We start from the raw sequence: 24,273 nt of genomic DNA on the forward strand, positions 1-24,273 counted from the left end.
CTTCTGGAGGCAGAGAAGAGCAGTGAATATCACTTCCCACACACATTGCAGAAGTGAGGAAGCCTCTGGGGGGCTGAGAGGATATATCCTTTCACTCTGCCCTTGCTTCCTTGGTCAGGATGTGTCATTCATATATATATATATATATATATATATATATATATATATATATATATATATAAAAATTCTTTTTAAAGAAAAGCTTGTGCAAAGAATTGTAGGTCTCTTATGAAAATAAGTTCATTAACTAAGGTTTCCTTGTGATTATTTCATGCCATTGAGGCATCCCTATGTGCACTGTTCCATCTAAGGCATGCGCACGCTCACAAGTTTTTGGATGTTTGCTCAGTTCATCTTAAATCCTGCTCAGGTTGAATCAGGAAGGCCCCATTCTGAATGCAGGTGTACACACACTGCCTTGATACTGCTGCCCAGAACGAAACTCATTCTGCACAGAGATGGAAAAAATTAGAGGGATCACTGCCTATGTGTCCCAATAGCTGTAGCAAATTTGGTTCAATTCAATTAGGCGGTTCACAAGTTAGTCCACTTGCGCCTCAAATGTTTACACGTCTGCCATCTTGAATTGGAGTGGATGACATTATCAAAAACTATGCCATTGAGGTGTCACTATGAGTCCCTACTACTGTATCCAGTTTGGTTCATATTGGTCCAGGCATTGCAAAGTTGATTTTGGGGATACACACACAGACACACAGAGTGCTGGGTGATCTCATAAGCCTATTGGAAAGTAGGCTAATAAGTGATCTAACTGCTATGGTAGCAAAAGCAGAGCAAACAGCTGACAGCAGTATCTAACATGAGATCTGATTAAAATCCACAGGCATTTCCTACAGGGCTGTTGTCAATTTGAAAAAGCTCTAGCCACTGTCTTCTGCATTACTAGCCTAAAGAGTAAGCCAGTATTTCAAGGTGGCACAACAATCACAGAATGTAATCCAGTGGAAAGGAAATAAACAAAGCATGCCTGAAAGAACTCCACAATCTCACCCTTAATTAAGACAAGTTAGTGTTAACAGAAGCATGAACTAACCTTCTGGTCTGAAGAACTCCCCTTTTAATTTTGCCCTACACTTGCTATTTGAATGCAATAGAGAATAATCCTGAAAGGGAGATAAATGGTAATAAAAACAAAAACATCCCCAGAGATTGCCATCCCAAAATGCCCAGTTGTAAGGTTCTTTAATGTAATTTTTTGTACAAACACTAAAACTGAACTTTGTAATGAGGAATATTACAACTGGGCATGGAATGGTGATCAGTGGGGATATTGTCTGCATGTTAGAGAAAGTATACCAAACAAATCTAGCTGTGGTTGTTTATGCACAAATGTTTCCCTAGTTATCTGTCTTATTATTATATTCTACAAACCTGGGGTTTTACACTGATTGAAAGGAATCCATATTTGATCATTACAGTGATGTCAAATCATAAATGGACAACTGACAAAAAAGGAATAGGAATGAGAAGCGCATTAAACCCCAGTACAACAGCCAGTGAGATCTGTGTTACTTCAGAGTAGGATTAGGTATTTAATGCAGCAGGATAAAGGACTAAATAACATTTTATTGCATCTGATGGTGAATATTTAATGCTAATTATTTTAGGTCTCTTTATAGAACTGGAGTTTATAGGCCAACAGTGAATATTGTTTGCATCCTTTTATGGCTCTGACTAATGAATAATTATGCAGTATTACTTATGTTTGCCTTGGACATTTTGAAAACTAGTTGTAAAGTTTTATAAGATACCCCTTACTGTTTCTTAAAATATTTATAATTTTGTAATTTTAAACAGATTACCAATATAGTTATTGAAAAAATGTACCTGATATTCATGCAAAATCAGAGAGGTTGTTCATTAAAATAAATTAATGGAAGAAGATTTTTAATACACAACAAATAAAAGCACATATGTATATTAGCTGACACAAGCATAATTAAGGCAATAAGTTTCATTTTATTATAGAAATGCATTGCTATTGTTCAGAGTGAAATACACATGCCTAGCAGGGGTTGGTGCACATGGGTAGTTTATGGCCTACATTTAATTTTCAAATGCCCAGCAAATAGGTACAGTGATAGGATTTAAAGAATGCCAGGTTCGAAAAGTCTGGCAGTTGGAGTATATCTCCATCTAAAAAACTGAGAAGCCAGAAGGCAAGTAAAACAACCTGCAGAATACTGTGTCTGCAAAATGTGTAATTTATGAGATCAGTTACCAATTTTCAGAGGCTTGTCCATGATCTTAAAGATTTGGGGTTAGTAATAGCAGGGTTAGTACTCACACACATACACTTTACTTACTAAAATCCTCTCTGCACAGACGTCTTCTGTTTACCACACTTGCTTGAACCCCTGCATCCTATACACGGGAAATTTATTTATAGGGGATGTTTGTTTTTATTCTGTAAAATTGTTGTTTTTTTAATTCTTTTTTTTACATTTGTTGCATTTTAAATTATCTAAACACATATTATCACATAAATATGATAAATAAATTACTCAGAACCACAACTGCAACATGAATAACATACAGATCACAGTCCAAACAGTGTGCCAAGACACTCTAGGGTACCCCAGACACAGAGGCATAGATGCTGAAAAATAAGAAATAACGTTTCTTTTGTACAAAGCAAAAGCACACTGCAAAAATATGGTATGTGACAACCTTGGTAATATGGGAAGTGAAGCTAGCTTTCAGGGAGAGAAAAAGTGAAGGAACGGGGAAGGCAGAGGCTCTGATATCCTAGCAGTTGGCAGGCAATGAAATGTGGGTGGAATTGGGGGGGGGGGGAGAGGAAGAAAGGAAGAGCAACTTTTATACTTACAAATTCTTTTATCTTAAGTGAGTGAAGCCAAGGGAGTGAAAATCAAGGGCCCTGTCCACAGAGGTGCTGCCAAAGTGGTAGGCAAAGAAGAGTCCTCAAGCACCAAACAGTACGGATTTGCACAGAATGGGATTTGCATTCCATTCCAAGCTTGGAATGGAACACAAATGCCCAGAACATTTCGTCTGAATGAGCTCAGAAAGTTCTGAGTGTTCCAAGTGTCATCTTGGAGGTGTGTTTTCCCCTTGCTGACTGGTTTTGGCACTGGCTTCTGATTGATTTCTTGATTTGTTGATTAGTTGATTTGTTGATAAGCCAACCAAGAAGCAAGGTGATTACAAGCCAATTGGAAGCCAGTGCCAAAACCAGTCAGCATGGGAAAAACATGCCTCCAAAATGGCGCTCAGAACACTTGAAAAGTTCTGACTCGGAACAGAGTTGTTCCATTCTAAGCTTGAAACAGGCCCTTCATTTGAAGGCCCTTCTGTTTTGACTTTGAAACACTTGAAACAGCCCATTTTGAGTCAGAACATTTTGGGCTCGAAACATTCTGCACATCCCTACCAGACAGGACCTTAGGTCCAAGCTTGGTTGGTGGTTGGTCCAATATCAATGCACATACCAACCTCCAAGGGGCTGTGAGAAGGGCAACTCAAAGACTCAATCATTTGAGTTTGTGTGAGGAATAGGGACTACTTGAAGATTAGGGAGGGCAACTCAATGTGGCATGCATCAGCTGAGGGGAAACTTAGGGTAGAGTACAGTAATGGAGTGCTAAGCCAGGTTGCATCCAGGTCAGTGGAAGACTGTGATTGCTACAGTCCCACATCTAAAAACAGAGACTATTTATAAGATTTTTCCTTGAAGAGTCTCTTAGCAGGAGTTACAAAGATGAAAATCTTCAAGAGCAGAGGAGGTAATTAAGAATCTCAGTTGTGAAGGCAGGGGGAAATGCCATTCAGATGGCTCTCCCAGAGAAAAGGGCAATGATGTACCACATCCAATTAACTATCTTAAAATTTGTGTTGACTGCATTTTAGGATGTGGTTATTCAGTTTTTCAGGACTTGTCTTTTGCCTAGAACACTGTTTACTCCATATAGAATTTCAGCTCCATTAAGAATTCAAGGCAGGTGGGTGCTTTGCCTCTCCTAGCTGCTTGTGTCAGTTCAGGTTGCATGACCCTGCTATTTTGTCCAACCAGAGGCTTTCTCAAAGCCTCCAAAGGCTTTGGCTCCAAAGGCACCAAACATTTTTCTCTGCAACAGTCTGGAACTGGGTCAAAGCGGAATTCCAAGATGGAAGGAAGGCTATTTGGTAACATAAGTAAATTGTCCTTTCAAGAACCTTTGCTACAGTTGGAGTTAACTGCCTTAAGGCTCCATCCAAAGAAAGTTAAATATGTTTGAAATCTCACTAAAAGCAAATGGAATTTGAGCCCAGTTCTGTTTGCCTATGTCCCATGGTCTTCAGTGGGTCCTATCAGCTGTGGAATCCTAAGATCACAGCATGCTTAACTTTTTCTGAATTGTACCTCTAATTTATTCATAATATCAATAAGCAACAAAAGTATGCTGCTGAATTTATAAAGGTAAAGGTAAAGTGTGCCATCAAGTCAGTTTCAACTCCTGGCGCCCACAGAGCCCTGTGGCTTTCTTTTGATAGAATACAGGTGGGGTTTACCATTGCCTCCTCCCGTGCAGAATGAGATGATGCCTTTCAACATCTTCCTGTATCGCTGCTGCCTGGTATAGGTGTTTCCCATAGTCTGGGAAACATACCAGCAGGGATTCGAACCAGCAACCTCTGCTTGTTAGTCAAGCGTTTCCCCGCTGCATTATTAATTACACAGACCAAGACATGCTTATTTGGTGTAACACATAGTATACTAGGGTTTTTTTGTGATGACCAAACACTTTTTTGTTGCTATTAATAATTTGAGAATTCAATTAACAAATGATAATCTGCCACTATAGCACTTTAAGCCTAACCATTTACACTGATAGCTCTCTCACATCATCATAGCATCTTTGCCATACTAAATAGTGCCACTGCATGTTGCATTGCACTCATATGACACATTATCCTCGGTACTTGTTTGCCGTCACAGCAAATATTGAGATTGCACTGCTTACCTCACATCAGAAACACCAGAAATGGCACCCTCTAAGATGTGTAATGTCCCCGGACCACATCTGGAGGAAGGGGGATCCTTGGTTGCCACCACTTCTCATTGGTCAGATTTTATACATAAAAATATGCTGCCTCCTGCAACTTCCTGTGATATATAGTAAATGTATTGTAAAGCTGGAGTAAAGTAAGCAAAGGGGAACATGTTATAGAATATTTAACGATCACATATAAAGGTGATAATTGCAACAAAATTAATCCATTCATTATGCCAGTCTGTAAAATCCATCATACACACAAAAGGCACATGCACAACTTTACACTAGACAACATTATAGAGAAATTGGATGTGCTAACAGTACTTCACTACCTGCAGCCATACCACTTAGTCTGTGTTTTTATTAGCTAAGCTTGGGTAATATCTGAACTGTACTTGCACGCCAATTAAAACATGAAAGCTAAACATTGTGCTTCAGCAGGTAGCAGTATTTCCTCTGTGTCAACTTTGGGGAAAATATTGCCCGTGTCATATCTGTTGGATCATTGAATGGGTCAACAATGTTTTTATTTTATTTGTTATACCAGTTCTGATGATACATCACTTTGGTTGTCAGTGTGTACTTTTTTCCTATTTAAGCAACATTTAATACCTGGCAAAGTTGCTAATATTTCCCTACAGAGAGCCAAAGAAGTATGAAATGAACACAGCACCATCTGTCCAACTCTTTACTACAGAAGACACTAAAACTTTGAATCAATTGGATTAGATGGTTCATCATAAGGAAAGCACAGCTGAATCAGGTGAAAGGTCCATCTAGTCCAGCATCCTGTTTCCAGCAGAGGCTGGCCAGATGCCCTGAGAAGCTCACATGAATAGCCAAGCCATCCCTTGTTGTTTTCCCCCAGCATCTGGTCTTGAGAGGCCGTATTCCTTTTAATGAAACATGGAGGTTTAGCATGGATGTTTCATTAAGTTATCATGACACATTGTTGAAAGACCTAGTCTCATGAAACGATAGAGCCACCCTCCACTTCCCTATTTGCAAGAGTCCATCTGTGATGCAGTGCAGAAGCAGAATACAAAGCTGTTTTCTCTGGCTGACGTATCGTGCAAAGGTATGCTTGCCCAGTAATGTTGCATGTATGCAAGTTGTGCAACTCGTGCAAAGGCAAAAAAGTGCAAATAATGTTGCTCAAGAATAAGCCCATTATTTCCAGTGGGCTTGCTCTTGTGCAATGTCATTCGCACAGTCTTACATTTGTGCAGCTGGTCAGTAACACACAATGTTACGGTCTGATGTATCCTTTCTGGGATGTCAGCCACTGCCAAAACATAAATTCTGTATATAATACAAAGTTTACACAAATTCAGATATTTCTGTAGATAAGTGATGTGTTTATGTATTTTGTAACTTTCCCTTTAATATTGCTTAATGAGCAAGTTCGGCATGGATGAGACTTCAGTGGGAAAGTAGCCTGCTATAATTTGGATTTCAGTTAGTTCAGGTGGGACAACCAGTTAGTAGACATTACTTTTTCTGTCTTGTCTGGACTCCATCACGGAGTCTTACTCAAGCATTTCATAATCTCCCAGTGATATAGAAAAGAACTTGCAGCATTAAAGAGGTCACCTGATAAACTGGTCAAGTCAACTGGATAGAACCTAAGCTGATTTGGTAGAATGGTATTAGTGAACTAAATCATAGTACTAATCTTTCCCACATGAGCAAGTGCATACGGTAGCAGTGAAGCAATTACAGTTGCTCTTAGCCTTGCATATAGTTCTGGGTATTTTGTAATAATATGCTGGGCTGAATTGAAAGCAGGGATAATGTTTCAAGAAAAACTTTTGTTCCCATGAAGGCCACAATGGTGCAACCCAGTGCCTGGCACTAAACAGAATCCTGGGCCCTCCTCCTTCACCCATACACACTTCAGTAACACTGGAGCTACACTTTGAGTTTAAGCAGCTGTGAAAAGACACCCAAACAGGACATGGAAAAGAAAAGCAGGGACGTTTAATGTTCCTGATTTAATGATTCCCAAACTTTTGCTTTCACACCCCAAATTTTCATGGGCAAAACTGTGGAGCAGCCCCATTCAGTGCAGTATTTTTGTTGATGCTCTGCTATGAAATGGATATTTGGAACTTTCTGGTGTTGCCTGCATCAGTGCAGCAGCATCAGTGCAGCAGCTCCTGGCTTCCTGGCACTCAGTGGATGGAAGTGAGCCAGGCTGCTGGAAGCTGCTACCAACAGCCCCAATCGCAAAAACAATTGGGGATGTGAGGTAAGGTGAGAATCTCTCCCCTCTTAGCTTGGTTAAAATATAGGGTAGCCCTGATATAAAATAGCAGGATAGAAGCAGGTCCCATGACTCCACATGAGCATACCCTGGTTTTCCCACTCCTACCCTGCTTTGGCCAGTCATGAGAACGACCTTATCTGGTTTCACAAGGGCTAAAGGAGGAAGACGTAAAGGCCACGGCTGGCAAATGGATAGACCAATATAGAAAATATATGACTGTGAGAATGGTTTTAACTTGGGTGTCTGCTTCAATGCAGGAACATTTGCTCCTTCTCACATCAGTGCAATTTAAGCCATGAAATGCAGCCTCTCAACCTGTTTTTAAGATGCCTTGAATATTCAGCTTAGGCAAGATTCAAATATTTTAACTAATAACTTTCAGTGCCTCTACACAGATATTTTCAACTTACCTCTGCTAACTTGGCAAAGAGGCACCTTTTAACATGGTGATTCTCTTTATTTAGCAGGGGGAGAGTAACTGGCCCTATCCACCCCCAGCACAGTATCTCTAGTGACAGTTGCTGGTGTCTATCTTATGTTTCTTTTTAGTTTGTGAGCCCTTTGGGGACAGGGAGCCATCTTATTTATTTATTATTTCTCTGTGTAAACCGGCCTCGGCCATTTTTGGAAGGACGGTATAGAAATTGAATAAATAAATAATAGATAGATAGATGCTCTGGGTCAGCAGCTAGTTAAATCAACTGCAATGCAGTAAACAAGGTGAACAGTCAATTCAGATAAATTCAGTAAAGATGTTTTCAACAGAGGATGAATAAGCTGAATGAGTAGTAAGGCTCATGGAAGGATAAACAGATGACCTTCTCCCTTGGTGCGCCTTCAGAATGTACCAGTCCAAATTAAGATGGAAAAACTTGAATTTTTAAAAGCATCTTTTATCCTCACACATTTTAAAGTGCAATTGGTTATCTTCAGTACTGTCAGTTAAACACTGAAATAGATATTCACCATTAAGATTAGCAGTTCAAAATGCTATATAATTATTATGCCTGGATGACTTCTTTCTGTTTTAGTATATATTAGTTTCATTGAAAAGGGGGCATTCCATTATTATTACATATCTAAAATCTCTCTCATTGGCAGTGGGGTGCTGAAGGCATTTTTGTCATTTATATTAACAACCTCAGCTTTATTTTTGCACAAATGCATAATTTATTGCTCTTGCTAGAGCACTGTGAAAGATAATTTATTGATAAAGGAAGTCACCAAGCAGCTCTTGAAGTTCCACCACTCGGCATTAAAAGAACACGTGGGTGGTGCCATCAGCCTCCTGGCTATCTCAGCTTCAGCTTGGGACCTCCCAAGAGGCATTCTCAGGCTTACTAAACCTTTTCAGCGGAACATTCAAGTTTGCACTTCTCCTGGCCATACACATGACCCTTGTATTTCTCATGGGGAAAGGTGATGGTGCTTCTTGACCAGGCCTGCTCAACTTTGGCCTTCCTGCAGATGTTGCCCTACAACTCCCATAATCCTTGGCTATTGGCCACTATGGCTGGGGACTATGGGAGTTGTAGTCCAAAAACAGCTAGGGGGCCAAAGTTGATCAGGCCTGTTCTTGACTAACTGCTTCTTGACTAACTGCTGTGTTTCCTTCCTGTGCTGGGACTCAAGCTGCCATAACATCTGGTGGTAGTATCTATGGAGGCCAAGGAGGGAGGCAGGGGAGATTGGCAATTAAGCTGAGTAGCTCTACACTAAAAGTACCATCAACTTAACTTGAGGAGCACTGCTCAAGAGATAGCTTCACAAATACCAGAAAATAACAACCCTTTAGTTTGAAGGATATTTGTTTATGTGTACATTTTAGGATTTTGTTTGTACATTTGTGGGAATAAGAAGAATTGTCATCTCTGGATGTGGCAGGGCTCCTGTCTTGCTTTACATAGTGCCTTGATGTAGCTACTTGTATGGACACTAGAGCTAGATTTAGCTACTATTAGTCCTTTGTGCATCAGAATCTGGTCCTTTTTGCCTGACTTCATTAATAATAATTAGTTAAATATCCATCAAGGAGGACTGGTGAAGTGGAGGGAACTCCAGCAACTCGTGAAGGGAGGTCCTGGCTCACCTTTCTCCCACCCTCCTTCCCAGTTTCAGTTCTCCATTTGGTTCTGCTGCCATTTTGAATGAGCAATGCAGCAAGGCAAGATCTGCAGGAGCTCCTTACTATACGAGAAGAGGTGGGGAGTATGTTGGGTTGCAGAGATCAGGCTCCAAATGGTGCAAAATGCATTGCCTTTAAAATGTGGCCCAAATTTGGTGGGTTGGAAAAAGGCAGAACCCACTAAGATTATACTGACATCATCCCAGGTTTTTTGTTTTCTTAATGGTCCTTTGACCTTGTTTCTGGAGAAAATGTAGGCACAACTTTCTTTCTAAGGGATGACAGAAAGAACTGAACAGTATTTTCAACCCACTCCTTTCAGATCAGTAAGAGACATAGTTCTCTAAACCAGCAAAGACATGTGAAGACATTATTAATTCTGAACCATTTTGCTAGCTACCCTTCAACTCCATCCATGCCCCAATTAATTTTCATAGGAATGCATAGCATATGATGCAGCAGAGCAGGGTCCTTTTTTCACCTCAGCATTGAACTGGATAAATTGTTGCTAAATGGAATTTTATACAAAAGATGTTCTTATAAAATACAACAGAGGAGTAAGAAATATAATAAGAACTGAAAAGTCGGAGTTTTGGTTTGGGGGTGTGAGGGCTTTTTTTTGGTAGCTTGTTCATCTTTTGATATAATTTGTGTTCTACTTTCTTTGTAGAGAACCATTCTAAAAGACAGGTCAAGAAGAGACTGTGAATCTTTCTCTTCCTTCTTGGCTGCTGATAGTAGACCTTTATCCAGCAAGTTTTCCTGGCTCACAATATAGTTTCCTTTTTCAGAGGCATCCTCACATCTTTTATCTCTGTTGGATAGGAACTAATGATACCTATTTCGGTTTCAAGCATGTCTTGGCAGATCATAGGTGGTGCAAGGGGGACACGCATTCCTCAGACAAGTAGCTCACACATACCCTGCTTCTGGTCACTTGTGGTTCCTTGAAGGAAAGGTGCTTTTCACATACAGAGTGCTTTGCTTTATTGCCATCAAGCTCTCTCTCTATATCTATCTGTCTATCTATCTGTCTATCTATCTATATAAAGAGCAGTTCTCTGTGGGCTTGTTTCTCACTGACAGTGATAGAACTGGGGTGGAGAAGAGGACTTTGGAGCTCTAAGGTAGCACATAGGCTCCCTGCCAAGCCAATGACATTTAGTTATCCCTGTAGTCTCCTCCCCTTCTGTTTATGGGTCAAAATCTTTAGCACTCCATCACTACCTGTTTTTGTTCTTATTTGCTCCCCTATGCTTTTGTTTGTTTGCGAGGGGAGCCTTTTTAGGTAAAAATAAGTTTCCATAACAGCCTACATTGCCCTATTGAAGCAACTATCCACCCAGCCTGTGAATAAGTGTCTGCAAGGAGATGGAGGAATTTAGGGCAGGGAGGAGAAGATTGGGGAAGGATGATCAAGTGGTGGAGGCATTTAGAGGAAAGGGCTGGATGGAAATTATAAATGAATAATAAACTGGAAATTAAAATAAAAACTTTAAAATGCTTACTTGAAAGTTAATTCCATCAAAATAATTAGGATTTACTTCAGGGAAAATATGCTTATGATGGAAATGTTAATATTCCTTTGAAGAGCTTCTTTATTGTGTGTGTGTGTATGTGTGTGTGTTTGGAAATTAATCCCCCCTAAAGGTTTCTATAAAAGCAAATGTTTCAACATTAACACGTCATCGTCGTGCTGATGATGATGTGTTAATGACAAAATGTTTGTTTTTGTTCAAAGGAGTATTGTTGCAGGTTTGTCATCATGTGTATTTCATCGCCACTATACCAGTAGAAATGTTAATGTTAAATATCCTGTTATTTCAGAAATCTAATGTGGGGCAAAGCTCACTCTGCCCACCCCGCCACAAGGCACTTTACCTCTTCTGTGCTCCCCATTTTTATTTCTGGTACTGCCACTGTAGCAGATTCACCCTAAAGTCTACATCTAGTTAGTTAGTTAGTTACCTACATACTTACTAACATTAAGAAAGTACAGGGAGAAATTTCAGTCAAAAATATGATGGGAACTATAACTTTAATATCAATTTATGTAGGTAAGAATTCAGAAGTGTTCTGAATGGTTTTTCGGCAAAATGAGAAGCTAAAGTTGTTTCTGATCTCACATATGGCAAGGTTGGGGAGAGGCTGTAGCTTAGAGGCAGCATACAGCATGCTTTGCATACAGAAGGTGTCTGGTTTAATCCTTGGCATCTCCAGGGATTTGGGAAAGACCTGCACCTAAAACCCTGGAGAGCTGCTGCCAGTCTGTGTAGGTAATACTAAGCTAGTGTCATGAACTGCCTAGGATGAGATTGAGAACTGTGGACTGTATACCCCTGCCCCATGTGGCTGAACTACAACCATCTTGCCATAATGTAGGGACAGTCAGGTTCTAGGCTGGCTCTGCCCAGCCAGGTAAGTCATTGGATCCTTCCAGAACAGGAAAAAACACAAAGGCCTCCTGTTTGGGCTAAGGCTTTTCCTCAGTAACAAGAGCTCCTTGGTTCCTAATTATCATCATCATCACCATCATCATCACCCACAGTTTCTAGATATCTCTGCTTGCTCTAGCTTTGGCTTTAACTTTGACTCTCAGCTTACCTTCTGATCCTGGTTGCCGGCTCATCTGTGACCGTTGCCTAAGTCTCTCTCCTCCCAGCTTGCTACTTCATCCTGAATCCAGGTTGCCCCCTTGTTCCTGGTTTTTTGCCCTGACTGTGGACTTTTATCTCTGGCAACATGCCTGGCAGGCTATATAGCTGACTGCTTGCAAATATCTCTAGACCTCCTTCTTGCTGCTAAACATAATCCCACCCAGCATCCTCTTTCTTAGGGACATAGGAAGCAGCCTTCTACAGAGTCAGTCCATTGGTCCATCTAGCTCACTATTGTCTACACAGACTGGCAGCGGCTTCTCCAAGGCTGCAGGTAGGAATCTCTCAGCCCTATCTTGGAGATACCAAGGTGAGAACTTGGAACTTTCTACATTCAAGCATGAAAATGCTCTTCCCAAAGCGGCCCCATCCCCTAAGGGAAATATCTTACAGTGCTCACACATGTAGTCACCCATTCAAATGAAAACCAAGGTGGCTCCTGCTTAGCAAAGGGGACACTTCATGCTTGCTACTACAGCATGTCTTGTGGTAGCAGCACATGCATCTTCCTCATGCATGTGCTGTATGTGGAGAGGCTTAATTGTCATGAGGGTAAAGCAAAAGGTAAAGCTTTGGCTTCACTGATCCCATAAACTATACCACAATAGTTTTCAGTTAAGCCTAAGGGTAACAATGCTGGAACTGAGAAAATCACAAAACACCATAATTTCACAGCCGCACTTCTTGTCCTGCACCCTTCCTTGATGAAGGTACTGTCCTCAAAAGGTTTTCTACACATGACATGGTTCTTCTCTATGGCTCTGTAAATCTGGAGAACTAGTTTTTCTGTCCAAAACCTTAAGCCAATTACGATCTGTCAGTCCAGCCTCCTAAGGATAAAATAGTCCATTGCCTGCCACAGCGAGTTCTCTTTGAAGAAGGGTTTCCTTACAAAAGTAATTCTTAATAAAACAAATTTACTGTTGATTCCCAAATTCTTGCAGTCACTTTTCAATTAGTCATAATGGTCAGCCACAACAGGGAATGTGGGCAGTGACCTGAGGAAAGAGCGGTATCTTTTGCTAAGGGACACCCCTATGAGAATCCTACCTTAAAGAAATATGGGAAGGGATAAGAAGCTGCATTTCACTGTTAGCCCAATTGTTTATCTAGTTGAATATGGTCAACATAGGGGTAGCAAGGATTTAATCTGGGATAGTCTACATGCAAAGCATAAGCTTTTTGACTGACCTATGACTGTCCCCACTCCCTGCCTAATAGCTCCTTGCTTGCCATGTTAGCCTCCCTCTCCATTGTATGAATTACAGGAGACCAGTACAGATGGAAGAATCCTACAAGTATCCAGACACTGAGCAGCAGACTTCCAGTAATTCTTGGAATGTAAGCTGTCTAGACAGGCCCATAGAGTGAATGTTTCTTTTAGATACTGAAATCACTTAAGGATTACTGAAATCATTTAAAGAAATCACTCAGTCTAGTTCTTCTTGATGGTGGAATGCAAACTGGGGCTTTTAGCTAGTGTTTGTTTTTTTAAATTGGATCCCATTTTAGTTATTCAGACGTTGTTGTCACTTGGTCCTACAATGGTACAATCAACTGCAAAGATCCCTAGAGAAGCCAAATACTTGGGTTAGGCAAAGTTAATGCATATTCCTCCCCAACCCAAGTTTGGTGGAAACTAAACTGGCCTTTTGGGTTTCTTACATGAGCCTGGAGATAGTGGCTAGAGATAGGTGCATCGTGAAAGCAGAAGGTTAAAAGGTGAAACGTATGGGCAATGGGAACAGTGTTGGTAGGTTTAGAGTCTAGACCCTGACAGGAGAATTCTGCCAGTTGTGGCTTCTTTCACTGCAACATTGTGCAATTCCAAGGAGACAATGAGATCCAAGAAGCAATGGTGATGCAGCTGAGTTCTCCTGCAGGGAGTTTGCATTTGTGAATGCCAGCCAGCAGGGGCATAGCTAGGGGAGAGGGGGTTCGTGTTCTCCCCTCTCCCTGGCAAGCTCTCAGAGTAAGGGAGATAATGAAGAAAGTAGGGAGGGCTGGACCTGGGAGGGGGGGTCCTCAGGAGCTGGGGAGTCCAGGTTCTTTGAACCCATCCACTCAGTTATAGCTACACCCCTGCCAGCCAGCCAACTCTCTTGTTAGTCAGATCACTAGCTAATAGTTTCAGATGCCAATGGATGTTCTTTAAGTGGTTTTCTTTAATAGTTCAGAGATTATTCTGCATGAGGGAAACCATGAAGGATCAAGGATCCTATGAATCCCAGATATTTTTCATCTGATGGGAGGAGCTGATGTGCGAATGAGCCCTCCTTTCTTCCTCTAACAAAGTGTCTGTTCCTGTGGTCAGGGAAAGAACTATAGCTGACGGGAGGCGGGGCTACAGGGATAGATGAAAGATAAAGAGAGTAGAGAACAAGTAGCAAAAGTAGTACTAAGGGTTTACTACCAAGAGTTAGTATCAGATGTATTTGACCTTCACTTCTAATCCTTGGTTCCCACCTCAGCTTTTCCGCAAAGGCAAGCTCTTCGATTTCTTCAGATTTTTTCTCTCTCCAGCGGACCTATAGCCTGCTTCCTAGAACAGCCTTAAACACTGAATTGTTTGTGAAGCATATTAAAAGGAAGATGATTTTTAAAGTGTGTTTTAATACAAATGGGAGAAAAAGAAATGAAAACCAAGAAGCTTTAGTTAACTGAATACAGTGCTCTACGTGAATGCAGGGGCGTGACTATAATAGGGCAAGGGGAGACAGTTGTCTGGGGGGCCCCCAGAGACAAGTCACATGACTGACTCCCCCAGCCACGTATCCGCCCGGGCTTCCTTCAGTTGTATTCATCCTCCGAAACTGATGTGAGTGTTAAGACCTGGAGCTACCAGAACAGCATGTCTTTCTCTAGTACCATTAAATGACTCGCAGCGTCCACAATTCACAAAACCTTTAAAAAAATAATTTAGGATGATGTTCTAATTGTGGCACATAGGTTATTTTATACACACACACACATTTACTATGCTTTTTGTTACCACTATTCAGTCTCATTTAAGATTTATTTACTTCATGAGCTGAGATTCAGTGAGGGGGGCATTTTAAAATCTTGTCTCTGGGCCCACTCCAACCTTGCTACACCCCTGTATGAATGGGCTTTGCACCTCTGCAGAGACCTCTCTCCAGCATTTTTGGGTGGTAGCCCCACCCCCTTCAACGGTATGTGCATGTGTGCGGGCTCCCTCCTTTAGTCTTTCTTCGTCCTCTGACACAAACTTCATCTGTGGGTTGCTCTGAGCTAACCTACCCTCCCCCCCAAAATTCTCTCATTCATTTTCTTCCTTTCTGTTATTAGTTGGTTTACTCTGCCTTTCATTTTGTGTTTCCCCTTTTCCCTTGTGACTTCCCCATCCCTTTGCAAGGAGTCAGTGTTTTTGGCCTTTCTTTCCTGCTGATGGCCAGCAAAGTTACTTTCAAGTTTTGTGTCCATTGTACAGCCAAACTCCCTTCTATGGATGGACGTAGCCACTGTTTGTTTTGCCTCGGCAAGGCCCACAAAGGTGAAGCGTGTGTCTACTGTGCCAAGTTCAGCAAACAGGCACACAAGAACTGGGCCTCACATCACTGGTTCTGGCTTTGGGAACAGGCAGTCAGATCCTCCCAGGAGACATCCACCCCAGCCACCATGTAAACTGGCTCTGAGAATCCCCCCGACACCCTCAGGCTCACAGCCTACCACCGCGGCCTTATCCACTGAAGCCCTGACATCAGGCGCTTCCAAGCATGTTCATGAGCTCTTTCTATGTCTGCTTCTGTACTGACAACCTCAGTACCATCCATCAGCATGGCAGCTTAGACCACGACTTCAGTTCCATTGGGCTCAACTTCCTCAGCCCTCCAGGAAAAAAAGAAAAATAAGCCATAGCCAGCCAATGCCGCTTTTACAGCTTCTGTGGCCACTACAGGTAAAACACCTGTGAAATTTCTTAAGCATAACCTGTCTGCCCCAATGGGAGACACCCAATCTAAACCAAACAAGCGATATTAATCACTTATACAGTCATCTCAAGCCACTTGGAACTCTCCACTTGGAACCCAACCGCTTGGCAGACTCTCAACACTCAGTCGTTTTAGAGCTGGATCAAGAGACCCTGGCAATTGGACTCAAACAAAACCACCTTGATCCCAAAGAGTGCCTTGAACCTGAGGATCAGCTCTACCACTCAAAGTGGAGGATCTCCCTTATGACCCCAAAAGCCATTCAGATCTGGATGCAAGTCCCGACGAACAATAACACTATGGGGTAAATGATGCCTCAGACATTGAGGACGTTCACTCTGAGTTAGAAGAACTCTGCCCTAACCCTAACCCCAGGACCTCTGGTCATTCTCAACCCTATGGTTTCCACTCTTCTACCCAAGACCAATCACACTATATGCACCATTACTACTCGAATTGGGACAATCGACAGGTTTTATCACACGTTTGGACTCCTCCATCCTAGAGACATGGACCGTTATGATTCATCTTCATGGCAATCCACCTCCAGGGATCTGCCTTCTCAATTTCATCACTCCTAGCTGGACCAGTGAGACTGCCATGGGTCTACCAGAGACAGATCCCGTTCACCTCAATGTGCACCGGATAGGCCACCACACTATGCTGACAGTACCATGCCTACACTTTCTACAAACCCCAGATCTTTGCAATGCCAATAACAGACCACTGCTCAAAACCCTCCTCCTTTCCCACCTCAGGCAATCTGCTTTCTCATACTAAACCTAATTCACTGACATGGCCTCAGCAATACCCTCCAGCTACACAGGCTGTTCCCACTACCCAGGACAACAAGCCTTTGGATGACTTTTGAAACATTCAACCAGACTGCAGTAAAGATGGCACCTCTGAAGAGGAATCTGACTATAATGACCCCGATGATCAATCTACCCAATTGGACTTGGCATCTTTGGGCTTATCACCACCTGATCATCTAGCTGACTCTAAACCAGGTTCTCTGTCTGAGGACTATAAACTTTATGCTGACTACATATCACAACCAAACGTCTTGAGAACTTTTATAGAGTGCACACAGAAGATGAACAGGTAGGGAAGTTCCTTCAACACTATCCCATGCCCAACTCCATTGTGGTTGAATCATCACTAAATATCACTAAATATAGCTCTCACCCCGCCTCAACACTGGCAGACAAGGAGGGCAAGAAACTTGACACTTTTGGCAGACAGCGTTACTCCATCTCAGCTCTACACTTTAAGGTCACCAATTACCAGGCCTACAGTGCCTGCTACAATCATTTCTTGTGGGAATGCCTAGCTCCCTTTCCGGATCATCTTCCCCCTGACAAGAAGGAACCTGCTAAGGTTTTCCTCTGTAAGGTGGCACACCAGGCTAAGCAAGAGCCCTATTCAGCTAGGCATTCTGCGGAGTGTGCATTGAAAGCCATGGCTGCCACAGTTGCCATATGCCACCACACCTGGCTGCCTTCCTCTGGTTTAGCCTATGGTGCCTGCTCTCGTATAGAAGATCTGCCTTTTGACAGAGATGTGCTTTTTGGTGACAAAGCCAATGAGACCCAGCAAAAGGTCCAACGCCTCCATAACACAGCTTGGTCCATTAGCTAGCAGTCCTCCTCATCTAGACAACAAAGACCAACTAAATGGACCCATAGCCAACCTCACCATCCTGCCACTCAGTTCCATCAAGCTTCTTTTGTGTGCCCCACCACCAACCATACAACAAGCACACCTCCTACTCCCAATGGCCAGAAGCCTCCAAGTCCAGGCCGCCTCCTACCTTCTCAGAGAAACATTGACCTTCTCCTCCAGTGCACATGGGGAACCTGCTTACCCACCTATATCCCTGCTTGGGAAGCATTAAGTCAGATTTGTGGGTCCTCACAATCATAAGGATTGGATACATGCTGGAATTTTCCTCTATACCCCCATTCAATCCACTTGTTGCTACCAGGGCCACTCCCATCCTGGCAGAGGTGGCCTCGCTACTCAACAAGCAAGCCATCGAACTGCTTCACAATCCATCTTCTCAAGGCTCGCTATACTTTGCAGTCCCCAAACATGACAGAGGACTCCCTCCCATCCTCAATCCCCAGGACCTCAACCAATACATCATCTACAGATGTTTTTGGATAATCGCCATCCTCACTCTTCTCCAAAAAGGCATGTGGATCATATCCTTGGACCTCAAGGATGCTTACTACCACCTCACCATCCATCCCCAGCTTTTCCACGTCAATATCATAGACAACACCTACCAATTCAAATCTCTGCCTACTTGGCCCTAAGTGTGCAAGAAAGAGCAAATGAAAGGACTACCATTCAGAGGTGTGGTGGACATAGTAGGAGAATGCCCTGTGAACAGCAAGGGAGTGTAGGCAACAAGCTGTGTGTGTGTGTGTTCTCAACAAACTTGATCTGTATTATAATATATATTCATATATGTTTCTTAGGTTAATCTGTATGTTGTTTTGGATATATCTCTGGAAGGGTTGCTAATTGTTGTATTGTTATTTTGCAATTCTGCTATTATTTGTAATTGATCAAAGATTGTAATAAATTGACTGAGATGCATCCATGTAGATCTGATATATTGAACCTTTCCAGATTTCTAGATAAAGCAAGGGTATTCATAGTTACATACAGCTATCTATAAAAGTAGAAGCATCTAAAAAGTATAAAATATTTAAAACATAATAAGGCGAAATAGCTAAAATGTGAAATAAAACTAACTAAAGTGGGGCGATCAAGTAAAATAGTAGTTAAGAATCTGCTACATGGGTTATGGACTAGCAATCAGTCCAGTGGATCTTACACGCTGCCACACAGAACTTGGCAGTATGAGAAGGTCCAATTTTCATCTGAGAGCAGCATCTTGATGTAGTCTTGACTAGGGCGACCAGGGTATCTGAGAAGTAGAAGGAGTATGAGCTTGTCTCAGGTATCTTTGTAAAAAGGGCAAGAGAGGAGTACATGTTCAATGGTTTCCACCTCCCCAGAGTCACAAGGGCAAAGCCTTTCCTTGAATGGGATCTTCCTGTATTTGCCTTCCAAAACAGTGGAAAGAAGGGCATGACAATGGGCAAGGGTGAACACCCTTCTGTGTTCTGTGGCTTGTTATTTCCAACTGTGTCACATATACGGAGGAGGAGATAGTGAATCTGAGACTATCCGAGGCCAGGAAGCCAGGTGCCCTACTTAGATCTGCCTGGAGTTCCGGGTTCAGGATCCTATGTTTGATGTCTGTTTTCACCTTATCACAGCCACAGCAAGCAGAAGGGATGGGAAGAACCTCATACTTCTCTCAACACCCTCATGGATCTTGGACTGAAAGAAATCAAGTGTTGCCTTGTTCTCTGGGTGTCTTTGCTTCCTCTTACTCAGTTGCCACCCCCACCACCAATGACTTGGCCACAATTTTATACATACTTTTCTGGGAGTAAATCTCATTGAAGTTAATGGGACATACTCTTGAGTAAACATACATAAATTGTGTTGTTGATTTGAACCACAATTTCATCCCTGTTTATCTTAAATTGCTGCTCTTTCACTTTTTTATTACTGGGAGTGGTGGAGAATAAGCTGTATAGCATTATTATGTCTTTTTTTAAAAAAAGATTGTGAGGGGGAAACACAGTAGGAGAGCAGAGGAGGAGGAAGACATGCAATCTGAGGAAGAGGGCTTGGAGGCTGCTATACATGGCAGTCCTCGCCTCTTTCCTTGATACTTTGGCCACTAAATTGCATATAAGCATTTTATTTCTTGTCAAAATGGAATGAAAATCAGATGCATGGTAGACTCTGAATGTCTGTGTGTTTTCAGTCAGATTACTCAAATTGTGGTGTGCTTTTAATTTTTATTTAAAACAACAAGAAATATTTCATTAAGAACAAAAAGCACAACAACTGCTAGTTATTTCTGTCAGACTCAAATGGTTTTGATCCAGCCGCACTTTAACTTTTTGAGGCTTGACTTTCAGCCATTTGAATGGTTTCTTTCTGATCTCTGACATTGGAGGGGAAAGTGGCAAACAATGTTGCAAACACGCACACCTTTGACTTAGCAAAGACCGTGACTCCTAGTTCTTTGCAACATTGTATCAAGAGCAACAGCAACAATCATTTGGCGGGACACAACACAGAGAAAGATAGAAAGACTAAGAGGAGGAGGAGAAAGCTTTCTAATGTCTAAATAAGAACACTATTGGACAAGTAGCGCAATAAGATTTTAAAAATAATACAAAGGGCAAAATATTGTAATATCTATCAACAAACCTTGGGTGTGGGCATGGAAATGGACTGTACAAGGCAAGAACCAGAAGAAAAGTGTGTTCAACCTCAATATTGAAGTAGTCCTATCCACCTGAAGCCTACAGCAAATGTCTTTGAAGCTTTTTCTCCTGTATCCTTGAAACTCAGCTGGTATGGTATGACCAAATTTATATTTATGTGATGGCTTTGTTTCAGAAAGAAGAATCAGAGTGTATTGTATACCTGTTACATCTGGGAAACAAATAGTAATATTTAGAACTTCTCTGCCTGTGGGGATTTATAATCGCTATTTATAAGACCTTCATTTTGTCTGGATGGGTTTGATATTCAATAGGGCAGAACTACACTATTATTATTGAAGCACTTACAAGCAGGCATTAAGACACAGGAGGAAAAAGTTATTAGGTGTGCAACCAGCAGTTCCCTTCCTGAAGCTGTTCTTCAAAATTAATTATTGTTATTATTTGGGGGATACATGTTAACACAGAGTAATGGTTTTTTACTACTTTAAATCCTTTGCTTCATTAACTTAACATATCATTAGCAGAGGATTTACAGCTTTCCTTCAAGAAAAAAAAGCATGTCAGCATATTCATAAAAATTGATGGTGTGTTTTATTAGGATCTCCTATAAAAACAAGTTAGTAACAAGTACATCAACAAACTGAGACCAGAGAAGCACTAAACACTGTGAAAAAATGATTTTTGAACTGACCAAGCTGTAATAAATGGTAGCCTGAAGATAATTGGCATGCTCTTTCCATATGTATATTTCTGTATGCAAGTTATTAATTATTATTTTTTATTATTTAAAATATTTATACCCACCCATCCAAATCACTACTGCTTGGGGTAGCTCACAACATTGATAAAATAGAAACAATGTAAAGTAAAAGATTAATAAAATTAAACAAGTTACAAGACCACATTAAAACCACATTTAAAATTACGGGTTTTTTTAAAGTTTCAAAATAAAAGTTATTAATAAAAAGCTAAAAACAGAGAACTAATCTCTGTTAGTGGCAGGGCCATGAGCAGGACCTAAGACGCCGTGTTAAGGGCCCCAGCAGATTTTTATGGGCAAATGTGGTTTGACAGGTACCTTGGCCCCAAGCTGTGTAGAGCTTTAAAGGTCAAAACTAGCATCTTGAATCTAGCCCAGAAGTGGACTGGTAATCAATGAAGCTCTCGCAGGATGGGTGTGACAATCATGAAGCAGCTTGTGCCCATGAACATCCTTGCAGCAGTGTTCTGGACCAGCTGAACCTTCTGAACCATCTTCAAGGGCAGCCCCATGTAGAGTGCATTGCAGTAGTCCTGTCTTGATGTTACCAACAATGAGGTCAGGTCCAACTTCTCCAAGTAGGGTCACAGCTGGCGTATCAGTCGTAGCTGGTAATAAGCACCTCTGCACACTACTGCCACCTGTGTCTCCAAGGACAGCATCAGGTCCAGAAACACTCCCAAGCTGTGGACCTTGTCTTTGAGAGGGTGTGCGACCCCATCTAAAACCAGATTTACCTCACTACTTCGATTATCAGTTTTACCAACCCAGAGCGCTTCTGTCTCATCTGGATTAAGTTTCAACTTGTTTGCCCCCATCCAGTCCAGAACAGCCTCCAAGCCCTGGTTCAGAGCATCCACTGCCTCCCTGGCGTCTGCTGACTTAAAAGATAGTTAGAACTGGTGTCATCAGCATATTTGTGGCACCAAAGCCCACACCCCGGATGACCTCTCCCGGAGGTTTCGTGTAGATGTTAAATAGCATAGGTGACAGAATAGCTCCCTGTGGTACTCAGAAGGCCAAGTGGTGGAGCAGGCATCTCCCAGTACCACATTCTGACATGACCCTCCAGGTAGGAGTGGAGCCACCATAGCCTCAAAGGTAGGATGCCTCTGAGTACCAGTTGCAGGGGGTAACAGCAGGAGAGAGGACATGGCCTCAACTCCTGCCTGTAGGCTTCCAGCAACATCTGGTGGGCCACTGAGTGAAACATGATGATGGACTAGATGGGCCTTGGGCCTGATCCAGCAGGGCTGTTGTTCTAACTGTGCCCTCAAGTCCCAACCCAGAGAGATGACCCAGAAAGATACCATGTCTGATGGTATCAAAAGTTGCTGAGAGGTCCAGGAGAATCGACAGTCATACTCCCTCTGTCTATATCCCGGCATAGGTCATCTACTAAGGCAACCAAGGCAGTTTTTCTCTCATATCCAGGCTGGAAGCCAGACTGGAAAGGATCTAAGTAATCAGATTCATGCAGGGTTGCCTGGAGCTGAGAGATGCCACAATGCTCTCCAGCCTGCCTAAGAAGGGGAGGTTTGAAACTGGTCAAAAGTTATTTACATCATCAGGGTCCAACAAGGGCTTTTAAGGAAGGGCTTAATGACTTCCTCTTTCAGATGAGGGGCCATCACCCCCTGCTTTAGAGAGCTGTTTACCACCCCTGCCACCCATGGACCCAGTCCCTCCCTGGCAGCCTTCACCAACCATGAAGGGCAAGGGTTGAGGAAACGTGGTAGGCCTCAGCCTTCAAAGCAGACTGTCCACCTCCTCAGCAACACAGTCTGAAAATTATCCAATATAACAGGACTAGATGGTGTATTGGCAACATACAGATCTGATGCTCCAAAAACCTTAGATACAAGTGGTTTTATCCACAAAATGTAATGCAAATTGATCACAGAGGCTGCCGAGAGTTGTGTTTGATGGTCTTTGGAGCCCACACATAAAGTAAAGTTGTCCCATCAAGTCGGTGTCAACTCCGGATGACCACAGAGTAGGAAGCCCCAAACTACTCAAAAAAGCTCTGTTGGACAACACTGAGTAGACGACAATGCTCCACTGGACATTTGGTCAACAAGTTGCTATGTTGACCAAAAAACAAGTTCTTTAAGTATGTTTCAGCTGGCTACCAACTCAACTAATGTTAATGTGTCATTTAGGATTGTAGTTCAAACATGCACACACATCACTTGATGACTGCTGTTACACATAGCACCATAAGTACAATTTTCAGGCAGTCAGTTTACCACTTAAGTGTAAAGTAAATGTAGAAAAGTATGTCTGTGTGTGTGTGTCTGTGTATGTGTGTGTGTATCAGCCCTTAGCTGATAAACATGATGTATCTGTTATCACTTACAAACATATTTTGTACTTAGAAAACATCAGATGCAAGGAAATGAGCCTTTGTTCACTGTTGACAGACCTATCTAGTGACAATTGAGGAGAATGATTTTCAGGGAGAGGAATGGAGAAGCATTGATCCTTAACTGCAATAAGATGGTCTTGTATTATGCAAATATCAAATAATAAGTATGATGGGTGATAGCTTGAGGTATGTGACATTTTCTCACTTCAGATATTACAATTTATGTCGGAGCACATTAGTGTTATAAGTACAATGTGGGAGCCATCAACAATTCTCCAACTGAACTGGAAGACAATAGGACCATCATTATTTTATCCTGTATAACACTGGCCGCTTCAATTCAATTCAGGTCAACAATGAGTCCCCATCTTAACTGTGTGCAGGATCAAAGCCTTAGTTGTCACAAATCTCTATTGTCATATTAAGGCAGATACTTTTGAGTGTGTGCTGAAGTGTAGATTGCACCTACTGTTCCATTAATTATTTAAATTATTAGTTTAATGTATATGTGTTTTTAAACATTTCTTCTTTTATTACTTGGGTTTATTTTTATGTTCCTAGAAATGTATTTAACTGTATAATTGATCAGCCACAAAAATTTCAGGGTTGGCAATAACCAAACAAAAACATTGATATTCACAAATATTGATTATGAGGCAAGGAGATTTAGAAGATTAAATGCATATGTAAATAAATACATATACAAAGCCTATTACCTAATATCAGTAAAATAACCACTTGATTATCCCTGGTCATGCTTTCCGAAATAATAAGGTTTACATCTCCTCTGGAAAT

The 24,273-nt window shown here is 41.8% G+C and overlaps 1 long non-coding RNA gene across 6 annotated transcripts in view; it reads left to right on the top strand.

Annotated features, from left to right (window-relative positions):
• The window catches only part of LOC128345069 (uncharacterized), a 209,746-nt gene that overhangs the window by 28,794 nt on the left and 156,679 nt on the right, over positions 1-24,273 (top strand). For 2 of the 6 annotated variants that reach the window (XR_008316247.1, XR_008316248.1), the window contains one exon: positions 19,319-21,072. The exons of 2 other annotated variants lie outside the window; for them this stretch is intronic. This is a non-coding gene — a long non-coding RNA (uncharacterized LOC128345069). Of the gene's footprint in view, positions 1-15,520; positions 18,630-19,318; positions 21,073-24,273 lie in introns of those variants that run through there. 2 more of the 6 variants (XR_008316245.1, XR_008316249.1) reach the window with 1 other exon arrangement.

This window comes from Hemicordylus capensis, chromosome 2 (genome assembly GCF_027244095.1).
Source record: "Hemicordylus capensis ecotype Gifberg chromosome 2, rHemCap1.1.pri, whole genome shotgun sequence".
Taxonomy (NCBI): Eukaryota; Metazoa; Chordata; class Lepidosauria; order Squamata; family Cordylidae; genus Hemicordylus; species Hemicordylus capensis.